We start from the raw sequence: 8,193 nt of genomic DNA, 5'->3' as shown, positions 1-8,193 counted from the left end.
GCCTCTGAACTTAAAGTGATTGCATATCTGATTCTTTTCTAAAATCTGAAAAACCCACATCCGTGAATAACCCCATAGTTTTGAGTGTCCCGGCATAGAAAACTGAAAAATGGCATTTGTTGCTTCAATGTGCTCTTTGTTCTTTTTGAAATACCTCAACTAAAAACAATAAAGCATATAAAATTTGGGTGAAAAAAAATGTAGTAGAATATACTAAAGTGTAATGTTTTAAATGGTCACTGATTAGAATTAGTATGGTCCCAATCTGAATCTCTATTTTTCATTAGTTTCCTTCCTTTTGCCTCAACAGGTAACACTTGGTCATGGGAGGAAATCACACCCAGATTGACTTCATCCTGTTGGGAATTACAGACAGCCCATGTCTGCAGACCCCTCTTTTTGTCTTGTTTCTATTGATTTACATTGTCACTTTGGTGGGGAACTTTGGCATTATCATCTTGGTGCGGGTGTCTCCCAGCCTCCACACCCCCATGTACTTCTTCCTCACCCATTTTGCCTTCACTGACATCTGCTGTTCCACAGTCATCTCCCCCAGGATGCTGGCAGACCTGTTATCAGAGGACAAAACCATTTCTTTCACTGGCTGCATGATGCAGTTCCTCACCTTTGCTTTCTTTGCTGTTAGTGAGTGTCACCTCCTGGCCATGATGGCTTACGACCGGCACATTGCTATCTGCCACCCTCTGCTTTATGTGACCATCATCTCCAGCCATGTCTGCTGGCAGCTGGTAGCATCATCTTACCTATTTGCCTTCCTCACTGCCATCACCTACACTTGGTGCCTGTTTGGAGGTTCCTTCTGTGGTCCCAACAGCATTGACCACTTCTTCTGCGAGCTTTTCCCTGTGCTAAAGCTTGTGTGCTCTGACACTCACAGCAGTGAGATGCTCATCTTTGCCTTCGTCACCATCAATGCGGTGGGTGCAATCGTGGTTATTTTTCTCTCCTACATGTCTATCATCCACACGTGCTGAGGATGTGCTCAGCACAGAGCAGGGCCAGAGCCTTCCACACCTGTGCCTCCCATTTGATGGCTGTTTCCATGTACTTTGGGACAGGATTCTTCATGTACCTACAACCTCCTTCTAGCCACAGGAGCCTGGATAAGGTGGCCTCCATCTTCTATGCTGTGCTCATCCCCATGCTCAACCCCTTCATCTACAGCCTGAGGAACAGGGAGGTGATGGGGTCTCTGGTGAAATGCGGGAGGAGGATTTTCAGCTGCTGGCAACACTGAAGCTTTCTGTCATCCAGGACACGAACAGTTCATCTCAAGTGAGAAAGCCTATGGGGCACTAAAACAATGGAATTTTTCCCAATAATCCCCATGATTTCATTTAGATCCTTCCATGCTTCCTGCACAAAACTCAATTACAGTTTTTAATGAGATATAGATCCCCCAAATCCCAATTTCTTTCCTTGGAAGGAAACCAAAAGGAGAGGAACCTCATACTTCATTTCACTTCATAGTTAGCAGCCTGTAGGAAGAAATTACCCTCAATTATCCCAGGCCTCTTTTCCTCACAGGAAACACCAATCAGCTTTATTCAGTTATAGCTTTTGTCACTGATAAATATCTATTTTTCTTGCAAGATTCTTGACCTTGTCCCTCAGCTCCAATAAAATTCCTCCCTCTTACCTGTGAGCTCTTTATTAAAGCTGCTGGGGTGGGAGGGAAGAGGAAGTGTAGTTTTACATTTGCTTGTTGAAAAAGAGTTACAGAAAAGGTTTCAAAAGATTCATTGCATTTGTTTGTGCCTTTCAAGGAACAGAAGCTGGTGGGAATAAAGATCTCAAGCTGCGTCTTTGAATGTTAAAGGGAATCCCTCCCCAGGCTGCAGCTTCATAGGAGATTTCATTTAAAGGAAAAACTTACAGACAATATAATTCATAATGGAGGATGATGAACTGTGCTGAGACCACCCAGTGTTAGGGACATTTTGGGCACATCAAGATCTCCTCCCATTCATTTTAAGTGGTGTTTTACATTCATCTGAAATAACCTTTTACCTAAATGGTGAGAGAAATGGAATTCCACTTGGAGATAAGCACCCATATCCCATGTCCACGCCCTATTCATGCTCAAGCACACCGCGAAAACCAAATTGTCTATTTCACATTAGAATTAACTTTGTCGGAAGCTTCCATAAATGAACGAACAAAGAATTGATGGTAAGTGAGAGCTGTCTGGGTCTCAATAAAGCCAAAACACATTGATAGGGGAAAGTATCTTTCCCTTACCTGCTGTGAGTGAGAATTAACTTATATTGGGAAAGTATATGGATGGTGAACAGAATTTTTATGTGCTCAGAAAAACAACAGTATGAAAGCATACACGGTCATCGGTGGTGGGGCAACGTGGCTTTGACCTGCAGTCAATGAAGGAGCCAGAATTTGTATCATTAAATGCTAAAGGGCTTGGCACCTTGGATATCAGAGGGCTTCCTTCAAAATCTTCACCATATCTTGTTTTCTTCCATTTTGTTGGATATTTTGGCTTACACTATACATATAGAATCATAGAGCCACAGAAAGCCCAGGCTGGGCCTCAAAAGATCATCTGGTCTGAGCTTCTGTAGAAACAGGAGTCTAGATGTGCAGTCTCATGTGTAGGGCTCATCGCTGCTTGACGAATTAGCCCACTCTGGTGTCCTTATTTCCTCTTGTGTTTAAGAAAGTTTCCATTTCAGAGACAACTGAAATGCTCAAACATTTACCAGACTGGATGATACTTCACTAATAGAGCTCTAGATTGCCATAGTCTTGTGTGGAGGAAACTGCTCAGTGAGCTGGCAATAGAAACCTCAGTTTAACATGCCGGGGAGGCAGCATGGTGAATTCCAGCAACACAAGAAATAGGCTTGAGGTTTTGGAAATACATTTCATACTGAGAGGGGTCCTCTGCATAAGTGGTTCTGATACCTCAAATAGCAAGCACCTTTCTGGTAGGAAGAGCTGGACATGGGTCTCTTTGCCCTGTGCTTCAGGTGCTGTTAGATCAGCCTAAATGTTTTGGAGAAGGATATTGGTTTTTGAGGAGATGATTCAAAACCGGGCCTCTATTGACATGAACATTAAAGATGATATTCATATGACAGCCTTGTTAACCTAACAATTAGTTAGCAATTCTCATCTTTAGATACCATATAGTCCCTTCAGATCATCCAGTCCCAACCCCCTGCCACAGGCAGGGTCACCTTTCGCTAGAGCAGCTTGCTCCAAGCCCCTGTGTCCAACCTGCCCTTGAACACTGCCAGGGATGGAGCATTTACCACTGCTTTGGGTAAACAGAAGTCATGAAGTAACGTGTGTCTGTTCCTGAGCTGTCCCAGTTATTTCTTCACGATGATGTCTGCACCACACAGACATAATTCCATCGTCCTAGACCATTATCCCAGTGAAACATTCACATGAGCATGGGTAGGTGGATCAGATTGGATGAACCATGTCAGGAAGCATAAAGGCATCTGGGACAGAGTTCAGTTGCCTGAACATTGACTATTAACACCCTGGAGATGCCCCTGGGGCTCACTCTGAGCTTTCAGGTGTTGCTCCAGAATGACCCAACCCTTCTGAAGGTTGCAGGATGTACATGTCAAGTGCTTGCCAAGGTCCTGGGCACTTCAGGACAGAGCAAATGACACCACATTTCTATATAAGGGAGACCAAACCTGACCTGTGGCATTTCATTGCATCTGACTCCTTCCCTGCAACTTAAGTGACAGTTTCCACCACCAGTTATAGGAAAACATGCAAAAAAAGTGGTTTCTTAGTCCTTCAATTATCTTTTATTTTTTCCCCCTTTATAAAGTTTTAGTACAACTGAAAAGACAACTAAATTAACTCTTTCGAGACTGTTGGGAGGAGGGATTAGGAGTTCTGAAGTAGTTTCACATTCTTCAAATTTAGATGAATAAAAGTTGAGTCACTAAATCACAGTTTTGTGTCTCCATCCGTGCTCAGTGAAGGTGTGTTTCTGTATCTCTAGTATTTGTTCAGATAAAAAGAGCAGTTTCAAGAGTTCAAGTTTTAACACACACACAGACACACACAGACCTCTCTCCCCTCACTGTGTTTCCATCCCCATCAGAGGCTGTGGTCAGGCTGCATGAACTGGGCTCCTTTTAGACTCATTGAATCAACCAGGTTGGAAAAGCCCTTCAAGCTCATCCAGTCCAACCATTCCCAGCCCTGCCAAGGCCACCACTAAGCCATGGCACTGAGGGACACATCTACACAGTGTGTAAACACTTGCAGGGATGATGACTGCAGCCCTGCCCTGGGCAGCCTGTTCCAATGCCTGAGCACCCTCTGGGGCAGGAATTGTTCCTCAGCTCCAACTAAACCTGCCCTTGTGCAGCTTGAGGCCGTTCCCTCTTATCCTGTCTTTTGGATTAAAAGAAACTGAAAATAGTTTTGAGGGGGCAACTGATGCAGTTTGACCTCTAGGAGGCCTTCAGATCCTGACTGGAATTAGTTTAATCCAGAGAAAGCTATTCTGACATGCATATACATGTCCTTCTGATGTTCAGACCTGCTCTGGACCACATGCATTCTCACCAGCTCTCCTAGGATGTGATAAAACATCCTTTTATTCCAAACCACCCTAGAAGGGACCTGACTATCTCATAACTAGACAATGAATTTTAGATGTTGAGTCGGGTGACCCATGCTTATTCACCAATCCAAAATTCATAATGGTAGGGAAATCACATTTATGAAAGCCAGTCAGACATGGAGGATGGATGTAGTGGACTTCAACTTGCCTCAGTTTAACAGTTTAAGAACATTTTTAACAGGTAAAGAACTAAAGAGAGACACAAATAAATCCATCCCAAGACAACTAATCACAAGAAATTCAATGTATGAAGTGTCCTTGAGGAGGCTGAAAAGTGAAGAGAAATGCAATGAGCTTCCCCAGCTCCCTTTATTAGGGGTCAAAAGTAGGAAGGGACAAAGCAACCCATTAGCAAGAACCACATGATCTGCACATGCCATGAAGACAGGGATGTGTCTTTAAAGAGAGAGTAGGACCAAGCTTGCATGGGCACAGAAAGCCCTCCAGCAGGCCCGAGATCCAGGCTTTCACAATACAAGCACTCACAGCTATTTCCATCACAAGTGATACTGCTCACTTGCCAAAGCAAGAAGTGGTCCTTGGGGACCAACCACCCTTCCAGGAGTCATCAGCTTTAACAAGACCTTCTGGGGTTTACCAAGGAAGTTTCCTCATCACCACGAAAGCTTCTCAGAAAACTTGGATGTGATTTCCCTCACTCTTCATAAGAAGCCATCAGAGATTAATTAGGTGGGGATAACAAGAAAGAAACTTTCTTCTTTGCTAACAACAAAGTTCACTTCTACAGCTGCTTTGCTTGACAGAGATGGTTCATGTCCAAAGCCAGTGAGCTGGAGTGTCAGTGTGTTGGCATGTTTGTGTATTAAGGACAATTTCATGGGCCTGGATCATAGAATGCCAGAGAAGTTTGGTTTGGAAGGGCCCTTAAAGCTCCTCCAGCTCCAAGCCCTGCCACGGGCAGGGACCCCTTCCACTGGAGCAGCTTGCTCCAAGCCCCTGTGTCCAACCTGCCCTTGAACACTGCCAGCGATGGGGCAGCCACAGCTTCTCTGGGCACCCTGTGCCAGCGCCTCAGCACCCTCACAGGGAAGAGCTTCTGCCTAAGAGCTCATCTCAGTCTCCCCTCGGGCAGGTTCAAGCCATTCCCCTTGGCCTGTTCCTACAGGCCTTGGTCCAAAGTCCCTCTCCAGGTTTCCTGCAGTGCCCCTTATGGTATTGAAAGGACACAATAACATCTCCCTGAAGCTCTTTTCCCCTGTTGCTTCCCATTTCAGTCTTTTACTACACTCCTCACTGTTCCTCCCCGTCTCCTTCCTTTCCCTTTTCGGGCACCGCTCCCTCAGGCTCTCCTTTGTCTGGAAAGCCACACACTGGAAAGGAATCACATCCCCAGTGTAGAATCTACACATTTGAAACCCAAGCATTGAAATCCTTTCCAATCAAAATAGATAAAATACATTCCTCATGTGTTGACAGTTTAAACTCACCAGCTAAGGGAGACATACCAGACATCTCCAAAGAGGAGGGCACTCACCCTCTTTTAGACATGACTTGCATTAAAAACCAAACATGAGTGTCTCTCCTTACCTATTTATGAGCCAAGGTCCCATTACAGCTAAGGAGACTCAGGCCAATGCAATCAGCAGAGCTCATTCAGATCTCTTCAGCTGGAGCAATGGAGGTGTCTGCCTTGCAGTGAGAGGCATGAACCCCACCAAATCTCCCTCAACAATAAAGGAAACTGATGGACCCAGTAAACACATAGGAGTGACATGGTGCATTCAAATGTAAGGAGATAAGTGCTTGCCCAAGAACATAGGAGATGATTCCTATTCCAATCACTAAGTACCCAAAGAAGGGGAGGTAGCTCCTACCCAGCATTTGCTCAGCTGCCTTTAAACCAGATTTAACTACAATGAAAGCAGCTCCACCTGAGTGTGGGGAGCTAAAGCCATTAGGAGCTCCTCAGCAGGAATGCCAGAAGCAAGGCACCTCATTGCCTGCTCATCATGACCCAGCAGGAAGATTCATTGCAATGCTGGCTGCTGCTTCTGCTTCCTGGAACCTCATATGGTGTTTGCTCTCATGGTCAGATGATAACCCCATTGAAGGCAATGGCATCCCTTAGACACAGCAAACCACTGGTTTCCTTAAACACACACAACAAGGAGGAAAAAGCTTTCCCTTTTGAGAGCAGCACCTCCGAAGTGAAGCCACAATGAGCAGAGCAATAGGGTTGTACACACAGACTTGTGTTTTTGAGAAACTAAGAGCTCATATTCCTGTTTAAACACTTGGTGATGGTGAAGGAGAGAACAGCTGGACATAAAGTCATTGAATATTGTTGCAGAAGGCACCAGAGAGACCTTGTTGTGGCCTTTCAATACCTTAAGGGGACTACAAGACACCTGGAGAGGGGCTTTGGACAAGAGCCTGTAGGGACAGGCCAAGGGGAAATGCTTTAACCTGCCTGAGGGGAGACTGAGATGAGCTCTTAGGCAGAAGCTGTTCCCTGTGAGGGTGCTAAGGCGCTGGCACAGGGTGCCCAGAGAAGCTGTGGCTGCCCCATCCCTGGCAGTGTTCAAGGGCAGGTTGGACACAGGAGCTTGGAGCAAGCTGCTCTAGTGGAAGGTGTCCCTGCCCGTGGCAGGGGGATGGAGCTGTGTGAGCTTTAAGCTTCATCTGGGTTAAATAATAACCAGAGAATTATCAGGAAGCTTTGGGAACAAAGCAGGATTCAGATGATTGACCCTGGGTGCCTGTTAGCTGTGTGTTGTTAAGGAATAAGCATACCACTTAGATCCTGACTTAACTGAATCCAGCTGTTAGCGTAAGAACTGACACATAACCACCGGAATGGTTATATGAGGTGCTTTATTGCAGCGCTGGGAAACCAGGGGCACGCTCCCAAATCTGGCTTCAACCCCGTTACATCGCGCTCACAATTTATACACTAAAAATGTCGTCACTAATACATATTCAACACAGATTACATCATTGACTAATACATATGCATCAAGGATTGCCACATCAGTCTATTACGACATCAGCCTCTTCTGCCCTTGCGCATCCCCCCTCTGGTGGTCGTCCTGATGCAGTAAGGAGTCTTCCTCAGGTCATCCTGTTCACTTTTCTGTTCCTTGGACATGTCCCAATCATTATGTGGACGCCAGCATTCTCTTATTTTCACTTGACTACTCCTGGTATCTTCGTGAGTTCTGCTTCGGTAGAGTTTCACAATACTCCCCTGGATCCACCCATATACCCTTCCCCATATATGGCTATGTTAATTGCTTATCATTATAGCTACCATTGTAATATTTAGTTATAAAGTAACTAAGATACACAATAACAGGATTTCAACTTGTTCTTAATACAAAAGAAACCCTCTACTGATTAACAGATTTTCAAATGTAATCATCTTTTCTCTTTGTATTATTGTTTCAATGCACAATTTCACCTATTACTAACACAGCCATGGAGCTTCTCCCTCCAACCTAGGTTATTATTGTGTCTACGATATCCCTAAAGCTCAGCCATAGCTCTGGGTTTCACCATGGTCCTGGCAGAGGCTGCAGCTCTATGGGCTGAGG

At 45.0% G+C, this 8,193-nt stretch overlaps 1 pseudogene; it reads left to right on the top strand.

Moving 5' to 3' along the window:
• The first annotated feature begins 323 nt into the window (after nucleotides 1–323).
• Nucleotides 324–1,258, top strand: LOC133282302 (olfactory receptor 5AP2-like; annotated as a pseudogene).
• Nucleotides 1,259–8,193: the final 6,935 nt, after the last annotated feature.

The sequence above is a fragment of the Pezoporus flaviventris genome, unplaced genomic scaffold (assembly GCF_033815535.1).
Source record: "Pezoporus flaviventris isolate CSIRO_AGI_PZ_B2104156 unplaced genomic scaffold, CSIRO_AGI_Pfla_v1 ptg000116l, whole genome shotgun sequence".
Lineage (NCBI taxonomy): Eukaryota > Metazoa > Chordata > Aves > Psittaciformes > Psittacidae > Pezoporus > Pezoporus flaviventris.
Note: the sequence above shows the minus strand (reverse complement) of the source record. Positions and strands in the feature narration are given on the sequence as shown.